Genomic DNA, 24,351 nt, shown 5'->3' with positions numbered 1-24,351 from the left:
CTGAGCTGAAAAAGAAAATAGGAAACTCATTCATCACTACATATGGTGTGTATGTATGTATGCCCGCAAAATCATGATCACCACATGGGGATGATAAACACGAGTGACCCATCAAGCACTGGACATCAAAATTATCTTCAGATGTAAGGAAGGAAGAATCAAACAAATGTGAAATATAATTCTTTCATTATGTTCATTTAAACAAGTAAGACTACCAGGAGCATGAAACGTTCGTACCCACTATTCCCAATTTGACCAAATACAACCATCAGTATGAACCAATCAGATAACTATTGGAATTATCATCCCGCAGGTCCAGCATGGTACTACCAAAAATGATCATTGAAGGTAATTGTGGCACACCAGTTACAGCAACACAGTATATTAGATATTATGAAATGACATGAGGATTTCTTATTTCCCACACAAAATACATTTAGAATTTTATTTTAGAATTAGCTGGCACTATTTATTTTGGAGATTTTTCTCCCGTTGATATACAAATTAATATCACAACTATTTTTAGCTTGTTGTTCTGGACATCAACACTTTTCAACACAAATGTTTCTAGCCCTTTTTTATATGTTAGCACGGTTTACCATATAAAATCTAATGTTATAGACTTGGAGAGTCTTCAAATACAACTTAATAAACTATAGTAAGAAACATGAATCCTTAATAAAAATACACTTGAAACAATATGATTTTCTTCGTACACACTACACCACAACACTACATCCCCGACAGCCAGGTTGGTCGGGAATACATGTTACGCCGATAGACAGTCGGTCGGGAAAGCCTATTGCCGACCGACCCTGTCTGTTGGGGAAAGTCCAGACGGGAAAACCCTTTCCCGACCGACATATCTTTCTATGATGTATCTTGGTGGGTATCTAGTTTTCTCGTAATTGACATCAAAGCCTTCCTTCATCTCATTGATCCATATTCCCATCGCCACATCCTCCAGCTTGAACATCTGCAAGTCAAAATCCCAAGTTAATATTCCACACCATAGCTGGAGAGCATGATATTTTCTCTAAGCTGCCTTCAACTGAAGAGAATTCATTATCACTAGCGGGGAAGGAGGCACCCTTGGTATCTTTCTGCATTGGGCTGCAAACAAGAGCATATATTTTCATATCTGAATATGAATCTCCAGACTGCAATTAGAAATGTGGAACTGTGTTGTAGGTATGATTATAGCAGCAAAAAATATCCAGCTTTGAACTGAATGTTTATGGCTATCTGAAGGTAGAGCAAGACAGAGTTATGAAGATAGAGACATCAAATGGGTTTAAATGACAAAACTGAGATATGTAACATTTTGTCAGGCCCTATTTAGCTGGGTTTTTTTTCGCGATAGAACTTGACAGATGGAGGTTTGAGCAAAAAGAAGATGAAGCAGAGCATGTACTACACGCCTGGTACCACCCAGGATGGTGTGAAATTGAAGTTAGCCTCAGAGAGAAACATGTAAAAATATATGTAGTAACATTCTTGAAGAATTTAAAACCCCACGGGGTGCAATTTGTATTGCCGTCCAAAAGTTAAAAACATGAAATTATCGCTCATGACATTTACCAATGAATATTGTCTGCTGGCCTTCAAAAAAAATGAATATTGTCTGCTTTATCATCATAAACACACGGACATGCCCATGTGCTAAAAGCAGTTTTTTTCCAGCGTTGCTAGAAACAGTCAACCAGGCTAAATATACATCCCATGCAATTGTTTTTTGCTAAATATACATATACAAGTTGGTTACGTTCCAGCTAAAGAAAAGGAGGTCACGTGCACGTGTACAACTTGATACTTTTCTTTCCTTTTGGAAGCGTATAATTTAATAGTTAGTTGCCAGATTGATTCCTGGCCTGATTGATTTTGGTGGGTAAATCAGGTTGAAGAGTCTTGATCGTATTGGAGTAGGACATATTGTCAATCTTATATAGTAATATGCCCATGCCTGCATGCATCTGCCGCGCTCCGCGTATTGGTAGCACGATGGCGCCGCGGATACGGCAGCCATCCGGCAACCCAGCGTGGATCTCATCGAGTACGAAAGAAATTTAGTGTCCGCTGTGCGTGCAGAGGAAGAGGAGATAGCAATATTTCTGTGGGATGTGGTCGTTAGCCTGTACTACTTTGGCCCCCCGCAAAAAAAAAGAAAAAAAAGCCTGTACTACTTTGGCAGGATCCAAATCCACCATGAACCTTCAGCATGCCATGGCAACATCCGATAGATCGCCTAAGGCCCTATTCGTTTAATCCCCTCGCCACAGGGATTGGAGGAGATTGGGGAGGTTTGAGGTGGATTTTGACTTGCAAGGGATTTAATCCCCTCCAATCCCTTTCAAAACTCTCCAAACTCTGTCTAACCGAACAAGGCCTAAAGAAGGATCGTGATGCCACAAATCCCACAAAAAATTCAGACTCCACTGTGGGTGCAAAGGAGGAAAAGCAGAAAGCGATACATCTATCGGGTAGGCAAGCAAGAGATTCAACATGTCATGACAGCATCTTATCCACCATGAACCTTTGGCATGCCATGAAAACATCTGATAGAGGACCTAAAGAAGGATCGTGATGCCACAAATCCCACAAGAAATTCAGAGTTCACTGTGGGTGCAAAGGAGAAAAAGGAGAAAGTGGTACTTCTGTGGGCTGGGCAAGAGAGAGATTCAAAATGTCATGACAGCATCTCATCCAGCAGCTAAAGAAGGATCGTGATGGCCAAAATCCCACGAGAAATCGAGTGTCCACCGTGCAACAAAGAAGGAAGAGGAAAAAGCGATAGTTCTGTGGGCTGTGGTCGTTCCTCTGCTCCGCGGAAGCTAAACCGATACTTATGTGGGCTTTGATCGTTCCTTGCACTCCACAGAAGCTAAAATGATACATCTGTGGGCTGTTGTCTAGGAGACTGAGGTAGCAATAATCTTAGCATGTTAGCCTCTACTCTGCAGAAGCTAATGCTTTTCTGGACTCTATCAAGCTCACACGTGAGGCTCTCAGAAAAAGAATAAACAAGGTTAGCCTGTTAACTAAACCATACATAACACCAAAAAAAATTGAACCATGTAGCAAGGAGGACTAAATATATTGCATTGTCATCTATAGCTAATATGAAACTAGAGGGATATAATACGATGTTTCATTGCCCAAAAAAACTGTACATAATTCATACCACATGGCGACCTTACAGAAATAGATAGGATACAGAGTGCAAAACAAGAAGCGAGTAACGGATCTGAAGACGAACATTCTTCACACGCTACACCTTTCTCTTATAGAGGAACTAATTTAACTGATGAAGAAAACCAATTAACAGAATTCTTCGAAGAAAACAAAAGCACCAAGGAGACAACATATGTGCCAAGATAAAAATAGAAAACAAACGGCCAGTTTTTATAAAACAGAGCAGTAATAAAAAGGAATCCATGTTGTCTTAAATAGGTAAGCAAATGTGCCTAACACTATATGATAATATACACCGACAATTATATATAGGCCTTACATAGACAAGCAATAAAGTCAGTTAGTCAAAGCAAGGTGCGCATAGACAAGCAATATAGGCAATTTTTTTCCCTCAAAAAAAGGTGCGCATAGTACACGAGTATGCCACTGCAATGAATAGCACACTTGCAAGAGACATATACCTACACAGTGAAGACTAGAAACATAGTGATTGAGACATACATGTAAAAATAGATGTACAGTGGAACATAGAAGTGCGTTACCTTCTTATGCACAGAACTAGATGAAACTGGTGCGCTGTTATTGCCCAGATCAAGTGCTGTTAGCCTTAAACTGCCTACACTTTCTGTTGGATGGGTGGATGACTTGTCTCCTTCGGAATGTTTACGATTCACCTCTTGATTGCCACTGGAATATTTCTCATTACTTGACTCCAGTTTCATTGCTTAGCTGATTGCTTCACCTTCTTTAGGCAAATTATTCCCTTGAAAAGACTGATTATGCAATATCCATGTGCCCATAGGGGATAACTCTCTTCAAACATTCCTACATAAATGAAAGGACTAAGAACTCGGATGATTAAGAACAGGTAGCGGCAAAAACATTTGCTAAGCAGTAAATAGCATCGTAAAATGTAAAAGATGAGAGGAAAAGAATCAACAGAATAGTATACCATCTAAAAAACTTTTATCTAGTTACCCAGGTCTCATAAGAAAAAATGGAATAATCATTCCAAAACCACATATTCTGAAACAATGTTGTATTAGATGGTCTGCCTTATTTGTTTACAGCAACACAATTTCATCTGTACTCTTCTGAAAAGAACACATTATTTTTCACCTGTCCCGAAGAAAAAGTTTTGTTTATAAACATTTGAGTGTAACAGCAAGACTGAACCATGTCTAGAGATAAATCAGTGCCTATATTCTCCTCTTATTAAGTATGTTTAGCTCAATGCCACTTCTTACCTGTTGGTGGTATACAAAATATTTTTGTTATTCTCTTCATATAAAGTTGTCTCAGATAATGTACGGTTCATTGCTTACAACGTTTAACAGAATTACAATTCGTAGCAGAGTTTCAGTTTTCAAGGGGAGAACCTATTGACATGTATACCGCCTAATGCTATTTCCAAGGAAGAAATTGGATCAATCACCAATCAGTAGGCAGTAGAAATCAACATTCAGCAGCACAACCTTGGCTAGCAGCACACCGCACACCACAGCAAGCACACGCAGCAGAAAATCAGCTAGCACACCACAACCACACAAGCAGTAAGCACCACAGGAGCAGTAGCAAGCAGCAAGCACCACAGGAGCAGTAGCAAGCAGCAAGTAGGCAGCAGCACAAGCAGGGGAAGAGAGGTGAGCAGAGGAACTACCTGAGGGAGGAGCTCGGGGATTCAGGCGGGGTGGATGAAGGGGAGCAGATCCGGCCGGGGAAGGCCGAAAGGGGAGGAACCGAGGGCATCTTTTCTCCTCTAAATCCAAAGCCCCTCACTAGCCCTATCCCGAGCCCCCTCTCGCCGGCGCCAAGATCTCTTCTGTACTTCGATGGCGATGGTGGATACGACGGTGGAGAGTGGGGAGTACGGGCCAGGCAGGGTGGCGTCAGCCTCGCTGGAAGCTTACGCGTGGTGGCTGGCCGGAGAGAGCACTAGCCGGGGAACAACAATGGAGCGCGTGGCCGTGGCAGGATGGTGTGGGGTCGGCGGTGGAGACACTGGAGAACGAGCGGGAGAGGGGGCTACAGACTCGCCGCCAGGAGAGCACGTAGCCGGACGGGGAGAGAGCACGAGCGGCGAGAGAGGGCTCGAGCGGCGGCGGCGGCGGCGGTGGTGGAGGATTTAGGTTTCGAGGCAGAACGAGATTTGGGGGCAGTCTGTGGAACGGGGTGGAGACAGGACGAGAAAAGGAGGGATTTTTCGCATAGTGGGCTGTTTCCGCGCCAAGTTTTCATCCCCCCGCGCGCAGCTACCTGGCCGGCCCAGTACCCGCAGACAATTGGTCGGCGTTCATTGCCGACCAACAATCCAAGGGGGAGTGAAGCGTTCCCGACCGATAATGTGACGTGGGATAGTAAAGTAATCCCGACCGACAATTAGACGCTACATGTTTGTATTGCCGACCGACAGTCTGATACAAGTTTTCCCGACCGACAGTCTGATGGTACACTGTACTTTTCCCAACACACGTCTGTAGGGAATGTGGTGTCGTGGTGTAGTGACAATAGATAACAAAATTCACTTGTGCTTCAGTAAACCCCTTTGCAAAGTTTACAATTTTTGAAGTAGATCTATGCTCTAGATTAAAACTTGCATCTCAATTTTTTAGGGGGTTTTGAGAGCACTTAACTCTCACTTAAAAAGTCTATTGTTCCCCGAAAAAAAGTCTAGTGTTGACAATTTTATGTCTTAAAAGTTAAAAATATCAGGAGCACTTCCTGGCTACCGCATTTTACCCCCCCCCCCCCCCCCAAAAAAAAGAAAACCTTGTAAAGGGTATTCCCATCCATCCACTTAATCCTCTGATTTATTTGGCTATTAATTAGAGCCAAATTGTTTTATCCCAGGCAAAATCGCACCGTCCTACCTGATGTACTAGTTCACCCTAGCATGTTACCCGCCGGTTGGCCAACCCTTCCCTGTGCACTTCCTGGTCACCGCATCTTACCCTACCTTTCCCACCATGAGGGCTCATTTGGGGCTCTTTAGATTGCTTGGCTTCCCCCCGGGATCCCTGCATTTTATCAGGTCCCGAAACCCACGTGGAGGCGCTCGCCGGGGAAAATGAGCGTGTCATTTAGACGAGCCGTTCGATGGGGTGCGGCTGCCCTGACCCGGGTCTTTCCCCGGGAAGAGGTCCCATGCTTGGACACTCATGGAAAATCCTCCTGTCCATTCCCTCCTACGATCTGAACTTCTAAACTCCGCTGCCTCCCTCGCTCGATGCATTCCATCCCCGAGTCTTCCCATCTAATAAATGAGCATCCGGAGGAGGAGATCTCTCCCGTGGAAGGAAGGGAATCACAAGTGCTCTTGAAATTCCCCTCACGGGATTCTGTAACCTGGGCGTTCTCCCCCTCATCACTAAACATAGCCTGAGGAGGTTCAGGAACATCCCGGCTCAGAATAACAAGACGCCGAACAGGCACAGCACCACGCCGAGCTTTTCACAACATCCACATTCTAGAGTACTACACATGAATTCAGGTATCAAGTTACTACTTGCTTCGAGGGATGGTCTCTGATTCTATTTTTCAATTCATTGATTCACACTCTCAATTAAGAAAGAGAAGTCCAGACTTGAATTTGAATATGAGCACGACCTTGAGCACGATGCCTACAAATTGCCCTGTGGCCGGTTATATGAGCATGAACTGGCTATCGAGCCCACCCATCACAATGTTGTCAGGCGACGTGTGCTAGTAGGTTGTGGCGTGCACTCCTAGCACGCCCAACAGCCGAGTAACGACCACAATGCCGCCGGATTTCTGGGATGGCGACGGCGGGGAGGGCGGTGAAAAAGACATGCACCTCGATGTTGATGTTATGATGTACTCCCACGGCCACACCGGTCCATGGCCTGCTGGGCTAGGATACATGTTGAGGGCCTTGGCCGGGCTGCGCAGTTGGTTGGGCTCTAATTTTTCTCTTTTCTGCTCGGCTGACTCCTTTCACATTGCAAATTTCATAGTTAAGATGTGTTACCAGTACTATAAGAGAAACTCTCGGATTGGCTTAGAAGTATTCTGCCAGATATTATATCACCCACCAAAAGTGCCTTTGTACCTGGTAGAATGATTACTAGCAATGTTCTTGTAGCCTATCAGTGCATCATAAAATCAAGAACACAAAGAATAGTCAGTCAGGATTATGTGCAGTGAAGTTGGACATGCATAAAGCATCGATAGAGTTGAGTGTATATTTTTAAGAAATATGATGCATAAGTTGGGCTTTGATGACCAGCAGATTGATCTTATAATGGCTTGTGCGAGTTTAGTAAGATACAAAGTTTGGTTTAATTCCCAAGAAACATATATGTTTACACCATCAAAGGGGACTCGACAGGGTGACCCACTGTCACCTTATCTTTTCTTGATCTATGCAGAGGGTCTTTCTAGCATGTTGTAGTATGAAGAAGAGGTTGATGCCATTGATGGGATAAGAGTGTGCAGGAATGCATCGTCAGTTTTACACCTTTTATTTGCTGACGATTCTCTGGTTCTCATGCGAGCAGATATGTTAAATGCAACTTCCTTACAACAAGTGTTGGAGACCTATTGTGACAATTTAGGACAAATCATAAGTTTGGGGAAATCCAGTATTTATTTCAGTCCAAATACTAATTTGCAAATTAGGGATGAGATTTGTCAACACCTAAATATCACCAATTAAGCTCTTTCAGATAAGTATCTTGGGTTATCTGCATTGGTGGGAGTGTATAGAAGTGATTGCTTAAAACATTTCTGTGAGAAAATTAGGAAACTATTGAAGGGTTGGATGGTGAGGCATTGTCAACATGTGGTAAGGAAAAAAATCATTGGATCACTCAGCAGCAGGTGAGTCTCAGTAGAATGCTAGCTCTCGTAATGGTTTTACGGGTTAACTGGACACTGCAAGCAAACTGCTATGGTCGTTTTCTGATTTCAGAACTGTAATAACAGAGTTATAGTCTTGTTTCATGAGAAATAACTGAGTTCTATATAGGAGCTGAGGAGAATGTACATTTCTTAGCCGAGGAACTGGCAAAAGAAATGAGGTACTTCCTCTGTTCGCTTTTATAAGACGTTTTAGACTATTCAGACAGTGCCCAAAACAGTTCAAAGCTAGTTGTCCAAAACATCTTATGAAAACGAACGCAGGGAGTATCATTTGTAAGAATTATGAACTGTATAATGGTGAAGCAAATGGGTAGCACATCATATGCTTGTTGCTGCTTTCATGGAATCAAAGATGGAAAGAGAAAGTTGTTTTGTTTTTTACATTGATAAATTTATTTGTCTGTGAGCTACTCACAAATGTGTGGATCTATAATAGCGAACAGTACGATCATTGGAGGTCCACATATTGTCTTATTTCATACCCTATATCGTTGGATTTTACATGTATTTAGGGGGCATCAGTATGTATTTAAGAAACAAAACAACAAATTATGGAACCAAAGGTGAAAGAGAAAGTTGTTTCCTGTACTTCAATAAATTTGTTTGTTGAAAAATGTGCAGAAGTTCCTAATAAGGCCCTAATGATGAAAAATGTGCAGAAGTTCCACAATAAGGATTCACTACCCTAGGTTCAGCTAATATGGGAAAGGTACTACTCTCAGACAATGCCAGGGAACAAGTTAGTTGGATCACAGTGGTGGAAGAGTCACCTTAGATGGCTTGTAGATGACAAATCTTGCTCGTTTTGTAAATTGGGCAATGGTCAAGCAGTTTTACTTTGGCATGATAATTGGAGTGATCAACCCCTCAAAGGACAAGTTACATGAACTTATTTCATTTGCCAAAGATGATGCTTTATCAGTACATGACTGGAGAAGTGCTGGAGATCAAATTCATCTGTTCAACACTCCACTCTCCACTTGTGCTTTTTCTCAGTTCAATGATCTGCAAAGGTTAATTCAGACTCAAAGCAATGACCATCAGAAAGAATCCTGGAGCTACAAGGGACAAAAAAACAAATACTCCTCCATTCTGATGTATCATCACCTTAGCCCCAAGCAGCAAGAACAACAGATATTCAAATGGCTGTGAAAAAGCTCATGCAAGTTGAGGCACAAGTTCTTCTTCTGGCTACTATTACATGATAGGGTAAATACTAGGAATTTAGTCAAAAGGAAATCCTTCGCGCTTGAAAGTTACAATTGTGCACTTTGTCATGAAGACACGGAAGAAACAACACATCACTCTTCTGGGACTCTGGATTCTCTCAAGACCGCTGGCACAGTATATCCCCAGGAAGAAGCTTGGTATTTCATTTTAAGATGATATCCTCCAAGCAAGATCTGAGTTACCGAGCAAAATTGCTTTGGAAATCATAGTAAATGCTGTTGGGCCATTTGGGGGCAAAGAAATGGGAAAATATTCAGAAAGGAAGTTCAGAGTGTAAATTGTTGGAAATTCAAATTAAGAGAGGACCTCACACTTCTTGAACACAGAATAAAAGCAAAGCACTTGGAGGCCCTCCAAAGATGGATCAGTGATCATCTAGGATGAGCACTTAATAGAACAGTTTTTATCTAATCGTGTTAGAAAAGGCTGGTATAGGCTAAATGCCATGTTCTTTTGTTTTTTCTTTTCTGTTTGTAACATATTTATTTAGTAATAGAAAATTACCGTAGAACGATTGTTCTACGGTTTGAGCTTCAAAAAAATTGTTTCTTTGTGCGCTAAAAAAGGGGGAAATCTGTTATGTATAATAGCAAACAGTGCATCTATTATAAGCACCCGTATTTGTCATTCTTCTAGCGTGCTTTGTTAAATTTGACATGTACATAGGAGGCACAGGTATGCACATATGAGGAAATTATATACTTTTATACTTCCAAATGTGTTCCATATAAATTATCAAGCAGGCTCCACAAGAGCCCCCTGGCAAGTTTGTTTCTAGATGTTTTTCTGAGTTTTCTTAGAATTTGTGTCCTACTTAGAGAGATGAGGCGGCAGCGGCTCTTTGAAAATGGAATAAGGTTTTCTCTGCCTAACCCTCATCCTGGTGGTGCTTCTGAAGGAAATATGCGCTAGAGGCAATAATAAAGTTATTATTTATTTCCTCATATCATGATAAATGTTTATTATTCATGCTAGAATTGTATTAACTGGAAACATGATACATGTGTGAATACATAGACAAACACATAGTCACTAGTATGCCTCTACTTGACTAGCTCATTAATCAAAGAAGGTTATGTTTCCTGACCATAGACATGTGTTGTCATTTGATTAATGGGATCACATCGTTAGGAGAATGATGTGATTGACATGACCCATTCCATTAGCCTAGCACTTGATCGTTTAGTATACTGCTATTGCTTTCTTCATGACTTATACAAAGTTCCTACAACTATGAGATTGTGCAACTCCCGTTTACCGGAAGAACACTTTGTGTGCTACCAAACGTCACAACGTAACTGGGTGATTATAAAGGTGCTCTACAGGTGTTTCCGAAGGTACATGTTGAGTTGGCATAATTCGAGATTAGGATTTGTCACTCCGATCGTCGGAGAGGTATCTCTGGGCCCTCTCGGTAATACTCATCACCTAAGCCTTGCAAGCATGTAACTAATGAGTTAGTTATGAGATGACGTATTACGGAACGAGTAAAGAGACTTGCCGGTAACGAGATTAAACTAGGTATTGGATACCGACGATCAAATCTCGGGCAAGTAACATACCGATGACAAAGGGAACAAAGTATGATGTTATGCGGTTTGACCGATAAAGATCTTCGTAGAATATGTAGGAACCAATATGGGCATCCAGGTCCTGCTATTGGTTATTGACCGAGAATGGTTTTAGGTCATGTCTACATAGTTCTCGAACCCGTAGGGTCCGCACGCTTAACGTTTCGATGACAGTTTTATTATGAGTTTATAAGTTTTGATGTAACGAAGTTTGTTCGCAGTCCCGGATGTGATCGAGGAGTCTCGGAATGGTCGAGACATAAAGATTGATATATTGGACGACTATATTCGGACACCGAAAGTGTTCCGGGTGATTTCGGAGAAAACCGGAGTGCCGGAGGGGTTGCCGGAACCCCCCGGGGAAGTATTGGGCCTTAGTGGGCCTGAGGGGAGAGAGAGGGCAGCAGCCCAGGAGGTGGCGCGCCCCCTCCCAAGGGGAGTCCGAATTGGACTAGGGGAGGGGGCGCGGCCCCTCTTTCCCTCTCCCTCTCCCCCTCTTTCCTTCCCCCTTCCTCCTTCCTAGTTGGACTAGGAAAGGAGAGTCCTACTCCCAGTAGGAGGAGGACTCCCCCCTCCTTGGCGCGCCCCAAGGGCCGGCCGGCCTCCCCCCTTGCTCCTTTATATACGGGGGCAGGGGGCACCCCAAAGACACACAAGTTGATCTACGGATCGTTCCTTAGCCGTGTGCGGTGCCCCCTTCCACCATATTCCACCTCGGTCATATCGTCGCGAAGCTTAAACGAAGCCCTGCGCCGGTAGAACATCAAGATCGTCACCACGCCGTCGTGCTGACGGAACTCTCCCTCGACACTCGGCTGGATCGGAGTTCGAGGGACGTCATCGAGCTGAACGTGTGCTGAACTCGGAGGCTCCGTACGTTCGGTGCTTGGATCGGTCGATCGTGAAGACGTACGACTACATCAATCGCGTTGTGCTAACGCTTCCGCTTACGGTCTACGAGGGTACGTGGACATACACTCTCCCCTCTCTTTGCTATATCATCACCATGATCTTGCGTGTGCGTAGGAAATTTTTTGAAATTACTACGTTCCCCAACAGTGGCATCCGAGCCTAGGTTTTATGCGTTGATGTTATATGCACGAGTAGAACACAAGTGAGTTGTGGACGATATAAGTCATACTGCCTACCAGCATGTCATACTTTGGTTCAGCGGTATTGTGAGATGAAGCAGCCCAAACCGACATTACGCGTACGCTTACGCGAGACTGATTTCACCGTTACGAGCACTTGTGCTTAAAGGTGGCTGGCGGGTGTCTGTCTCTCTCACTTTAGTTGAACCGAGTGTGGTTACGCCCGGTCCTTGTGAAGGTTAAAACGGAGTCTATTTGACAAACTATCGTTGTGGTTTTGATGCGTAGGTAAGAACGGTTCTTGCTAAGCCCGTAGCAGCCACGTAAAATTTGCAACAACAAAGTAGAGGACGTCTAACTTGTTTTTGCAGGGCATGTTGTGATGTGATATGGTCAAGACGTGATGCTATATTTTATTGTATGAGATGATCATGTTTTGTAACCGAAGTTATCGGCAACTGGCAGGAGCCATATGGTTGTCGCTTTATTGTATGAAATGCAAACGCCCTGTAATTGCTTTACTTTATCACTAAGCGGTAGCGATAGTCGTAGAAGCAATAGATGGCGTAACGACAACGATGCTACGATGGAGATCAAGGTGTCGCGCCGGTGACGATGGTGATCACGACGGTGCTTCGGAGATGGAGATCACAAGCACAAGATGATGATGGCCATATCATATCACTTATATTGATTGCATGTGATGTTTATCCTTTATGCATCTTATCTTGCTTTGTTTGACGGTAGCATTTTAAGATGATCTCTCACTAAAATTATCAAGAAGTGTTCTCCCTGAGTATGCATCGTTGCCAAAGTTCGTCGTGCCGAGACACCACGTGATGATCGGGTGTGATAAGCTCTACGTCCATCTACAACGGGTGCAAGCCAGTTTTGCACACGCAGAATACTCAGGTTAAACTTGACGAGCCTAGCATATGCAGATATGGCCTCGGAACACAGAGACCAAAAGGTCGAGCGTGAATCATATAGTAGATATGATCAACATAGTGATGTTCACCATTAAAAACTACTCCATCTCACATGATGATCGGTTATGGTTTAGTTGATTTGGATCACGTGATCACTTAGATGACTAGAGAGATGTCTGTCTAAGTGGGAGTTCTTAAGTAATATGATTAATTGTACTTAAATTTATCATGAACTTAGTACCTGATAGTATCTTGCTTGTTTATGTTTGTTTGTAGATAGATGGCTCGTGTTGTTGTTCCGTTGAATTTTAATGCGTTCCTTGAGAAAGCAAAGTTGAAAGATGATGGTAGCAATTACACGGACTGGGTCCGTAACCTGAGGATTATCCTCATTGCTGCACAGAAGAGTTACGTCCTGGAAGCACCGCTGGGTGCCAGGCCTGCTGCTGATGCAACTGACGACGTTAAGAACGTCTGGTAGAGCAAAGCTGATGACTACTCTATAGTTCAGTGTGCCATGCTTTACGGCTTGGAACCGGGTCTTCAACGACGTTTTGAACGTCATGGAGCATATGAGATGTTCCAAGAGTTGAAGTTAATATTTCAAGCAAATGCCCGGATTGAGAGATATGAAGTCTCCAATAAGTTCTACAGCTGCAAGATGGAGGAGAACAGTTCTGTCAGTGAACACATACTCAGAATGTCGGGGTATAACAATCACTTAATTCAACTGGGAGTTAATCTTCCTGATGATAGTGTCATTGACAGAATTCTCCAATCACTGCCACCAAGCTACAAGAGCTTTGTGATGAACTATAATATGCAAGGGATGAACAAGACTATTCCTGAGCTCTTCGCGATGCTGAAAGCCGCGGAGGTAGAAATCAAGAAGGAGCATCAAGTGTTGATGGTCAATAAGACCACTAGTTTCAAGAAGAAGGGCAAAGGGAAGAAGAAGGGGAACTTCAAGCAGAACGGCAAGCAAGTTGCTGCTCAAGAGAGAAACCCAAGTCTGGACCTAAGCCTGAAACTGAGTGCTTCTACTGCAAGCAGACTGGACACTGGAAGCGGAACTGCCCCAAGTATTTGGCGGATAAGAAGGATGGCAAAGTGAGCAAAGGTATATGTGATATACATGTTATTGATGTGTACCTAACTAGAGCTCGTAGTAGCACCTGGGTATTTGATACTGGTTCTGTTGCTAATATTTGCAACTCGAAACAGGGACTACGGAATAAGCGAGCACTGGCCAAGGACGAGGTGACGATGCGCATGGGAAACGGTTCCAAAGTCGATGTGATCGCGGTCGGCACGCTACCTCTACATCTACCTTCGGGATTAGTTTTAGACCTGAATAATTGTTATTTGGTGCCAGCGTTGAGCATGAACATTATATCTGGATCTTGTTTGATGCGAGACGGTTATTCATTTAAATCAGAGAATAATGGTTGTTCTATTTATATGAGTAATATCTTTTATGGTCATGCACCCTTGAAGAGTGGTCTGTTTTTATTAAATCTCGATAGTAGTGATACACATATTCATAATGTTGAAGCCAAAAGATGCAGAGTTGATAATGATAGTGCAACTTATTTGTGGCACTGTCGTTTAGGTCATATCGGTGTAAAACGCATGAAGAAACTCCATACTGATGGACTTCTGGAATCACTTGATTATGAATCACTTGGTACTTGCGAACCGTGCCTCATGGGCAAGATGACTAAAACACCGTTCTCCGGAACTATGGAGAGAGCAACAGATTTGTTGGAAATCATACATACAGATGTATGTGGACCGATGAATGTTGAGGCTCGTGGCGGATATCGTTATTTTCTCACCTTCACAGATGATTTGAGCAGATATGGGTATATCTACTTAATGAAGCACAAATCTGAAACATTTGAAAAGTTCAAAGAATTTCAGAGTGAAGTGGAAAATCATCGTAACAAGAAAATAAAGTTTCTACGATCTGATCGTGGAGGAGAATATTTGAGTTACGAGTTTGGTTTACATTTGAAACAATGCGGAATAGTTTCGCAACTCACACCACCTGGAACACCACAACGAAATGGTGTGTCCGAACATCGTAATCGTACTTTACTTGATATGGTACGATCTATGATGTCTCTTACCGATTTATCGCTATCGTTTTGGGGTTATGCTTTAGAGACGGCCGCATTCACGTTAAATAGGGCACCATCTAAATCCGTTGAAACGACGCCTTATGAACTGTGGTTTGGCAAGAAACCGAAGTTGTCGTTTCTTAAAGTTTGGGGCTGCGATGCTTATGTGAAGAAACTTCAACCAGATAAGCTCGAACCCAAATCGGAGAAATGTGTCTTCATAGGATACCCAAAAGAGACTGTTGGGTACACCTTCTATCACAGATCCGAAGGCAAGACATTCGTTGCTAAGAATGGATCCTTTCTAGAGAAGGAGTTTCTCTCGAAAGAAGTGAGTGGGAGGAAAGTAGAACTTGATGAGATAACTATATCTACTCCCTTATTGGAAAGTAGTTCATCACGAGAACCGGTTCCTGTGACGACTACACCAATTAGTGAGGAAGCTAATGATATTGATCATGAAACTTCAGATCAAGTTTCTACTGAACCACGTAGGTCTACCAGAGTAATATCCGCACCAGAGTGGTACGGTAATCCTATTCTGGAAGTCATGTTACTTGACCATGATGAATCTACGAACTATGAGGAAGCGATGATGAGCCCAGATTCCGCAAAATGGCTAGAGGCCATGAAATCTGAGATGGGATCCATGTATGAAAACAAAGTATGGACTTTGGTTGACTTGCCCGATGATCGGCAAGCCATTGAGAATAAATGGATTTTTAAGAAGAAGACTGACGCTGATGGTAATGTTACTGTCTATAAAGCTCAACTTGTTGCGAAAGGTTTTCGACAAGTTCAAGGGGTTGACTACGATGAGACTTTCTCACCCGTAGCGATGCTTAAGTCTGTCCGAATCATGTTGGCTATTGCTGCATTTCATGATTATGAAATTTTGCAAATGGATGTCAAGACTGCATTCTTGAATGGATTTCTAGAAGAAGAGTTGTATATGATGCAGCCGGAAGGTTTTGTTGATCGAAAAGGTGCTGACAAAGTGTGCAAGCTCCAGCGTTCCATTTATGGACTGGTGCAAGCATCTCGGAGTTGGAATAAACGCTTTGATAGTGTGATCAAAGCATATGGTTTTATACAGACTTTTGGAGAAGCCTGTATTTACAAGAAAGTGAGTGGGAGCTCTGTAACATTTCTAGTTTTATATGTTGACGACATATTATTAATTGGAAATGATATAGAATTTCTGGATAGCATAAAAGGATACTTGAATAAAAGTTTTTCAATGAAAGACCTCGGGGAAGCTGCTTACATATTGGGCATCAAGATCTATAGAGATAGATCAAGACGCTTAATAGGACTTTCACAAAGCACATACCTTGACAAAATTTTGAAAAAGTTCAAAATGGATCAGGCAAAGAAAGTTCTTGCCTGTACTACAAGGTGTGAAGTTGAGTCGAACTCAATGCCCGACCACAGCGGAAGATAGAGAGAAAATGAAAAATGTTCCCTATGCTTCAGCCATAGGCTCTATCATGTATGCAATGCTGTGTACCAGACCTGACGTATGCTTAGCAATAAGTTTGGCAGGAAGGTACCAAAGTAATCCAGGAGTGGATCACTGGACAGCGGTCAAGAACATCCTGAAATACCTGAAAAGGACTAAGGATATGTTTCTCGTATATGGAGGTGACAAAGAGCTAGTCGTAAATGGTTACGTCGATGCAAGCTTTGACACTGATCTGGACGATTCTAAATCGCAAACCGGATACGTGTTTTTATTAAACGGTGGAGCTGTAAGTTGGTGCAGTTCTAAACAAAGCGTCGTGGCGGGATCTACATGTGAAGCGGAGTATATAGCTGCTTCTGAAGCAGCAAATGAAGGAGTCTGGATGAAGGAGTTCATTTCCGATCTAGGTGTCATACCTAGTGCATCGGGACCAATGAAGATTTTCTGTGACAATACTGGTGCAATTGCCTTGGCAAAGGAATCCAGATTTCACAAGAGGACCAAGCACATCAAGAGACGCTTCAATTCCATTCGGGACCAAGTCCAAGTGGGAGACATAGAGATTTGCAAGATACATACGGATCTGAATGTTGCAGACCCGTTGACTAAGCCTCTCTCACGAGCAAAACATGATCAGCACCAAGACTCCATGGGTGTTAGAATCATTACTATGTAATCTAGATTATTGACTCTAGTGCAAGTGAGAGACTGAAGGAAATATGCCCTAGAGGCAATAATAAAGTTATTATTTATTTCCTCATATCATGATAAATGTTTATTATTCATGCTAGAATTGTATTAACCGGAAACATGATACATGTGTGAATACATAGACAAACACATAGTCACTAGTATGCCTCTACTTGACTAGCTCATTAATCAAAGATGGTTATGTTTCCTGACCATAGACATGTGTTGTCATTTGATTAATGGGATCACATCATTAGGAGAATGATGTGATTGACATGACCCATTCCGTTAGCCTAGCACTTGATCGTTTAGTATACTGCTATTGCTTTCTTCATGACTTATACAAAGTTCCTACAACTATGAGATTGTGCAACTCCCGTTTACCGGAAGAACACTTTGTGTGCTACCAAAGTCACAACGTAACTGGGTGATTATAAAGGTGCTCTACAGGTGTTTCCGAAGGTACATGTTGAGTTGGCATAATTCGAGATTAGGATTTGTCACTCCGATCGTCGGAGAGGTATCTCTGGGCCCTCTCGGTAATACTCATCACCTAAGCCTTGCAAGCATGTAACTAATGAGTTAGTTATGAGATGACGTATTACGGAACGAGTAAAGAGACTTGCCGGTAACGAGATTGAACTAGGTATTGGATACGACGATCAAATCTCAGGCAATTAACATACCGATGACAAAGGGAACAAAGTATGATGTTATGCGGTTTGACCGATAAAGATCTTCGTAGAATATGTATGAACCAATATGGGCATCCAGGTCCCGCTATTGGTTATTGACCGAGAATGGTTTTAGGTCATGTCTACATAGTTCTCGAACCCGTAGGGTCCGCACGCTTAACGTTTCGATGACAGTTTTATTATGAGTTTATAAGTTTTGATGTACCGAAGTTTGTTCGGAGTTCCGGATGTGATCACGGACATGACGAGGAGTCTCGGAATGGTCGAGACATAAAGATTGATATATTGGACGACTATATTCGGACACCGGAAGTGTTCCGGGTGATTTCGGAGAAAACAGGAGTGCCGGAGGGGTTACCGGAACCCCCCGGGGAAGTATTGGGCCTTAGTGGGCCTGAGGGGAGAGAGAGGGCAGCAGCCCAGGAGGTGGAGCGCCCCCTCCCAAGGGTAGTCCGAATTGGACTAGGGGAGGGGGGCGCGGCCCCTCTTTCCCTCTCCCTCTCCCCCTCTTTCCTTCCCCCTTCCTCCTTCCTAGTTGGACTAGGAAAGGAGAGTCCTACTCCCAGTAGGAGGAGGACTCCCCCCTCCTTGGCGCGCCCCAAGGGCCGGCCGGCCTCCCCCCTTGCTCCTTTATATACGGGGGCAGGTGGGCACCCCAAAGACACACAAGTTGATCTACGGATCATTCCTTAGCCGTGTGCGGTGCCCCCTTCCACCATATTCCACCTCGGTCATATCGTCGCGAAGCTTAGGCGAAGCCCTGCGCCGGTAGAACATCAAGATCGTCACCACGCCGTCGTGCTGACGGAACTCTCCCTCGACACTCGGCTGGATCGGAGTTCGAGGGACGTCATCGAGCTGAACGTGTGCTGAACTCGGAGGCTCCGTACGTTCGGTGCTTGGATCGGTCGATCGTGAAGACGTACGACTACATCAACCGCGTTGTGCTAACGCTTCCGCTTACGGTCTACGAGGGTACGTGGACATACACTCTCCCCTCTCGTTGCTATATCATCACCATGATCTTGCGTGTGTGTAGGAAATTTTTTGAAATTACTACGTTCCCCAACAGCTTCTAGCGTGATCGGAGGACGTCTGGAGATTTGTCTCCGGCGGATTTCGCGGGATTCGATCGGTGTTTGTCTTCGGTGGATCTACATGGATCTAGTATTTTTTTCTTTTGTGTTCATGTGTCTACAGGTGCTCCTCTTCAATGGCGGTGGTTGTTGTTCTGGTGCGCTGATCCTATAGTGCCTTAGCATGACGACTTCCCGACTGTCTACTACAACAAGTTTTGCCCGGCTCCAGGGAGGGAGGGGCGATGATGGCGGCGCGCCTTCGGCTCGCTTTAGTCCTTGTAGTCGTCGCTAGCTGGTCTACGAATCTGGATGTAATTTTTATTATTTCTGATATTCATTGTACCACCATGATTGACGATGAATAGATTGGAAGTTTTCTCGCAAAAAAATGACTAGGGTATTCGAAATAATGTATGGGTTCCCTGTTAATTAGAGTTGAGGCAGAAGGAAAAAAAGATAATTAAATGGGCTTACTTACACTGTCCCATGTTATTCAGGTGGTATGGAGCTTCCTCTCAAATTCCCACCACACATCAAGCAATGGAGCAATTTGAACACGATCCCTCTTAGCCCCTCTTTCACATGGTAGGTAAGAAGGTAAGAGTTAATCAAACCCATTAGTTAACGCAATCAACGTTTCAGATCTGAAGTCCTATTCTACTCCCGAGCTCAAGTGCTCCCTCATGAACAGTAAAATCGAAAATATAGTAAAAAAATCAACACGAAATGTTTTGACAAATGTTTTGCATGCAACCAAAATTCAACACGAAATGATATCATGGTAAAAAAACAAAATTAGCAGTCCAAAATGTTTTCAAAACTAGCATTTTTTGAGCATCAGTTTTTTTCGCTATGACTTTCAGAAATGTCATCAAAACATTAAGTTACCACAAAAAAATTCAGATTTTTTTACAATGTTTTATTTTTACTATTCATGAGGGAGCATTTGAGCTTGGGAGCTGATACTCCATGTGGTCCCCGTCTACTCCCGAGCTCATTTGAGCTCGGGGTGAACAGTAAATTCAAAAAAACTTTGAAAATTTCTGGAATTTTTTTGGGTGTAAACATTGACAAATATTCTTGGTGCTTGCAAATTTTCATCCTGAAATAACATTCGTGCAAGTCATGGCAAAATTAAACAAAAACAACGCTCCAAAATGCTTTCAAAAATAGCATTTTTGGAGTGTCGTTTTTTTTACCACGACTTCCAGCTGGAGATGGATGCGACCAAGATGAAGCAAGCTGTCACGGCCCATGCTTATGATCTTTTGCGACTAGGAGCCTTGTTTAAAGAAATGAAAGTCCTATGTTTTTTTCTGGGAATGTTGGTAGTTTGGTTACCAAATTCATTGATCAGAGGGAAAAACCAAAGCACAAAGCACCCAAAGTGGGCAAAGCACCGTGAAAGTAAACTAGGTGCAAAAGTAAGAAAGAAACAAAGGAGAGGCATATGTTGTGTGTTGCATATGACAATGTCCAGGACATGATTTTCTCAACAAAGAGAAGTCGACAGTAAGGGCATGTCCAACGCTCCAGGTTGGACAGCTGCTTCAGCACTCCACGTAGGATTGGATGGTCCAATTTGCCAAAAGGTATAGTTTGCAGACACAAGCGGGATCCTGCAGAGGAGGCCGCTTCCTCACTGCCAAAAGTCACAGGACCACGCCTTGGCTCCTCTCATCTTGCGGTGGCGGTTTGATAAAGTGAAGTAGAGGACCTTGCTCCTGTCATACCTCAAACCAACTGCTTCCATTGGGTGGTAAATGTTCAAACCACTGTCGTACTCGGGCAGTCGACGCTGCTCCGGCGTGAGCTGCGCGCGGCGCCGGCACACCTCCTCGTCGTGCGCCCGCTGGCTCCGCGGAACCGCCGGCACTGGGATCCGCTGGGGATCCAAGTGCCAATGGTGCAGCAGCGTCACATCGGGGAGGGGAGGGGCTGCCTGTACTCTCAGTGCCACCGCGCTTGGTGCATCGGGATGTGCAGGCGCCAGCATTCCAGGCGGAAACGCGCCGGCGGTGGTGGGGGAAGGGGAGCACGGGAGGACGAGGCGCCGGGGGTGCACTTGCCCTTGGCCTTGCCATTGTTGCCGAAGATGCCCATGGCGGCCTAGGGTTTCCGGTCGCCGGTGAGGAAGCAAAGGGATGGTGGGGGCCAGATGTGGACGGGAGAAGTGGATGAGGTCGGCCCCCCGCCGCACGTGTGCTTAAAAAAAGACGCTTCCTAAGGTTGACAAGTGGGCCCGTTGTCGGTGGTCGCCATAAATAAGACGACCGGTGACGGTTGGGTGGCCTACAGGTGGGGACGCGGCGGACGCCGAGGAGACGCGCGGCGCGTCCGCGCCGACGCATTTCAGGCGCAATTTTGGGCCGGAAATGGGTCCGCGCGGACGCCAGACAGACGCGATTTGCGTTTGCATCGCCGCATTGGGCCATCACTTTTGTCCGCGCCGACCCAAACGGACGCAGACGGATAAAATGGGTCGCCCCATTAAAGTTACTCTTATAGCTACAAATCTACGTGGATGGGATGAGACCACCGCTTGGTGCTGCTACCTCCGTAAATGCCCTAAGAAAACTGTGGCATATGCCCGAAACAATTTAAAGGGGAAATTACTACCATTTTGCTGGCTGACAGCCCGGGACCCACCACGCCGGCGAAAGAAGAGTAGATATTTTAGCCCCCACCCGCTCCCGCGCGTCCGTTCAAACCAAAGTGTCGTCACGCACACGCAAGACGCAGCACGAGCGCGCGCGCCAGAGAGTGAGAAAGAGAGGAGCGAAGGAGGGAGGCGGCGACCGGCGGCCATGGCGGAGCGGACCATCGAGCACACCTGGTACGAGTTCCTCCCCATCCTCGGATGGATCGTCGACGACGCCGCGGAGGCCGGCCGCACGCTGGAGCAGGCGGCGCGGGACCTCGAGGCGGCCGCCCAGGAAGCGCGCCGCATCGCCGCCACCATCGCCTACGGGGCCTCGGATGCCGCGGTCCGGCGCGTCCTCCGCGAAGAGGTCAATAGCGTCCTCGACCTCGCCCGGGACCGCGTCGTCGCCCTCCGCAGCGAGGATCCCGTCGCGGCCCCTGCCCCGGCCGCCGCCGAGCCCATGCGCCCCAACCGCGGCCTCCTGTTCAACGTCGACCGCGGGCTGGAGCTGCTGCTGGCCTCCGAGCCTTCGGAGCAGGCGATGCGTTCCTTCTCGCTGCGAGACCCGCGCTGGATGGACCACCACGTCTGGTACCCGGGCTGGCTCGCCGACGTGAGGAAGGAGGTCAAGCACGCGCTCCGCGGGCTGTCCCGCGCGCAGTCCGAGCTGGAGCGTGTCTACTCGGACGTGTCGGCTTTCCTCGCCGTGCCGACGTCTTCCGGGAGAGCTGCCACGGCCGTCCAGGCATGTGCCAAGGCCGCTGGCCACGCCCGTCGGGCCGCGGCGAACATGGGTGCCCTCGTCGACGTCCTGCAGGGGCTCCGCGAAGACATCCTCGACGAGCCGCCTACCTGCCGCGTCAGGCACTTCTTCGGCTACGTCCCACCACCGCCGGCGATGGACGACGCAGGTTTGCCTGCTTGTCCCCTCAACCAATTGGCTTTGGACGGCTATGCACTTTTTCTTTGTACCCATAAATATGCTGTCTTGCTCACATGAGTCGACGTCCAGCAGGCCATGGAGCCACAGCCGGAGAAAAACGGTCGATCGCCGGCATGCCTGAAGTTTTGTTTTCGGCGTGTGAGAACTAGAATTGCTGCTAGTAGACGACTAAGATGAGTAAATAGCATAAAACTACTACTTTACAGGCTAGGGTTCCAAAAAACTACCGGTTTTTAATTTTTCTCAGATAACTACCAAGTGGGTGGTCGACTGTTTCAAAAAACCCAAAATCTTTGTTGTTACAAAATTAAACAGGTTTATGACAGGTCGGGCCCGCACCTAAACGATCTGTCTATTTGACCGTTTGTTTGACCGTTAACTGACATGTGGGTCCCACATGTCAGTATCTGCAAACTTTTCAAAAATGCCATCAGGCCCCTGCAAACTTTTCAAAAACGCAATCGGGTCCCTGTAAACTTTTAAAAAAAGCAATCGGGTCCCTCCCGTGGCCGTGCGCCAGCAGCCGCCGTGAGGGTCGCCGGCCAGCAGCCATGGCGCCGCCGTGGAGCTCCTTTCCGTCGCGGGAGGCGCGTGGTGCTTCCTTCCGTTGCGACCAGCAGCGCGCGCCGTGGAGCTTCCTTCTGCACGGGTGCTAGGGAGCAGCACCGCTCACTGGCGATGGCCGTTGCGGCTGGGCGCAGAAGGCGGGCTTGCGGGAGTGGGAAGTGCAGGCCAGGAAGCTCGCGAGACAGGAGCTCGAGCTCAAGCTTGAGCCTAGTCATGGCGGCCGGCCTCGGGAGCTCGGACCCGAGCGTTGACCACAACTACGGAGGGGATTTGAACTGGGAAAGGAGGGCGCGTGGCTGGAGCGCCGGAGCAACCCCACGAGTGCGGCACCACACCCCATGGTCTCTCCCCTACCCGGCATCAGCGCCGCCACCGACGCCATGGACGCGGAGCACGGTTGCCTCGCGGGCAGCTCGTACAGGAGTATCCCGACCTCGCTTCTGCCTCCCGCCAGCGACCGATTCCTGCCTAGCTCGCCTTCTTCCTCGGCTCCGATGGCTCGCGCGTGGCGGTTGACCGGCGGCGGCGTCCATGGCGGCTCGGGCGTGGCGGCCTCGTGAGACGTGCCGCCATGGCTGCAGGCGGTGAGGAGAAGGAGGTTCCAGGGAGAGGGGGCAGTAGTGGAGGCGGAGGAGAGGCCGTCTGACGCCGACGAGGTGGAAGGAGGGGCGACCGGCACTGGTGGAAGGAGCGGCGTCCGACACTCCATCGATCTCCTATGGAAGAAGATAGGCAGAAGGAGGGAAGAGAATGAGGAAGAGAGCTGACATGTGGACCCCACATGTCAGTTAACGGTCCAACAGACGGTCAAACAATCAGTGTTCTTACGTGCGGGTCCCAATTGTCATAATCAGGATCAACTGTAAAGCACTAGATGTTTTGGGTTTTTTGAAACAGCCGACCACTCACTTGGTAGTTATCTGAAAAAAATTAAAAACCGATAGTTTTTTGGAACCCTAGCCTGTAAAGTAGTAGTTTTATGCTATTTACTCCGACTAAGATGGATATGTATGGCTGACTTGCGTGCCAATCTGACGCCGCTGTAGGAATGGTTTTGTTTTTCGCCTACCGTGTCGATCGATCCGCCCCATCTAAGACATGGACATGGTTGGACCGTTGATTGTCATCTCCGGTGAGATGACTTGCATTGCGTACCCTTAGACATGGTTGGATTGTTGATCTCCATCTTCAGTTCCGGTGATATGAATAGATTTCAGTTAGGCGGCCTATGTGTGAGAACTCTCATACCAG

At 45.8% G+C, this 24,351-nt stretch overlaps 1 long non-coding RNA gene across 1 annotated transcript; it reads right to left on the bottom strand.

Annotated features, from left to right (window-relative positions):
• Positions 1 to 549: 549 nt before the first annotated feature.
• LOC123161312 (uncharacterized) lies at positions 550 to 5,390 on the bottom strand. The gene is made up of 3 exons (XR_006480666.1): positions 4,853 to 5,390; positions 3,735 to 4,017; positions 550 to 976 (listed from the first exon to the last, which is right to left on the bottom strand). It is a non-coding gene; the product is annotated as an uncharacterized lncRNA (long non-coding RNA).
• Between the last annotated feature and the right edge of the window lie 18,961 nt (positions 5,391 to 24,351).

Source organism: Triticum aestivum, chromosome 7B, assembly GCF_018294505.1.
Source record: "Triticum aestivum cultivar Chinese Spring chromosome 7B, IWGSC CS RefSeq v2.1, whole genome shotgun sequence".
Lineage (NCBI taxonomy): Eukaryota > Viridiplantae > Streptophyta > Magnoliopsida > Poales > Poaceae > Triticum > Triticum aestivum.
This window is presented reverse-complemented; position numbering and strand designations above follow the sequence as displayed.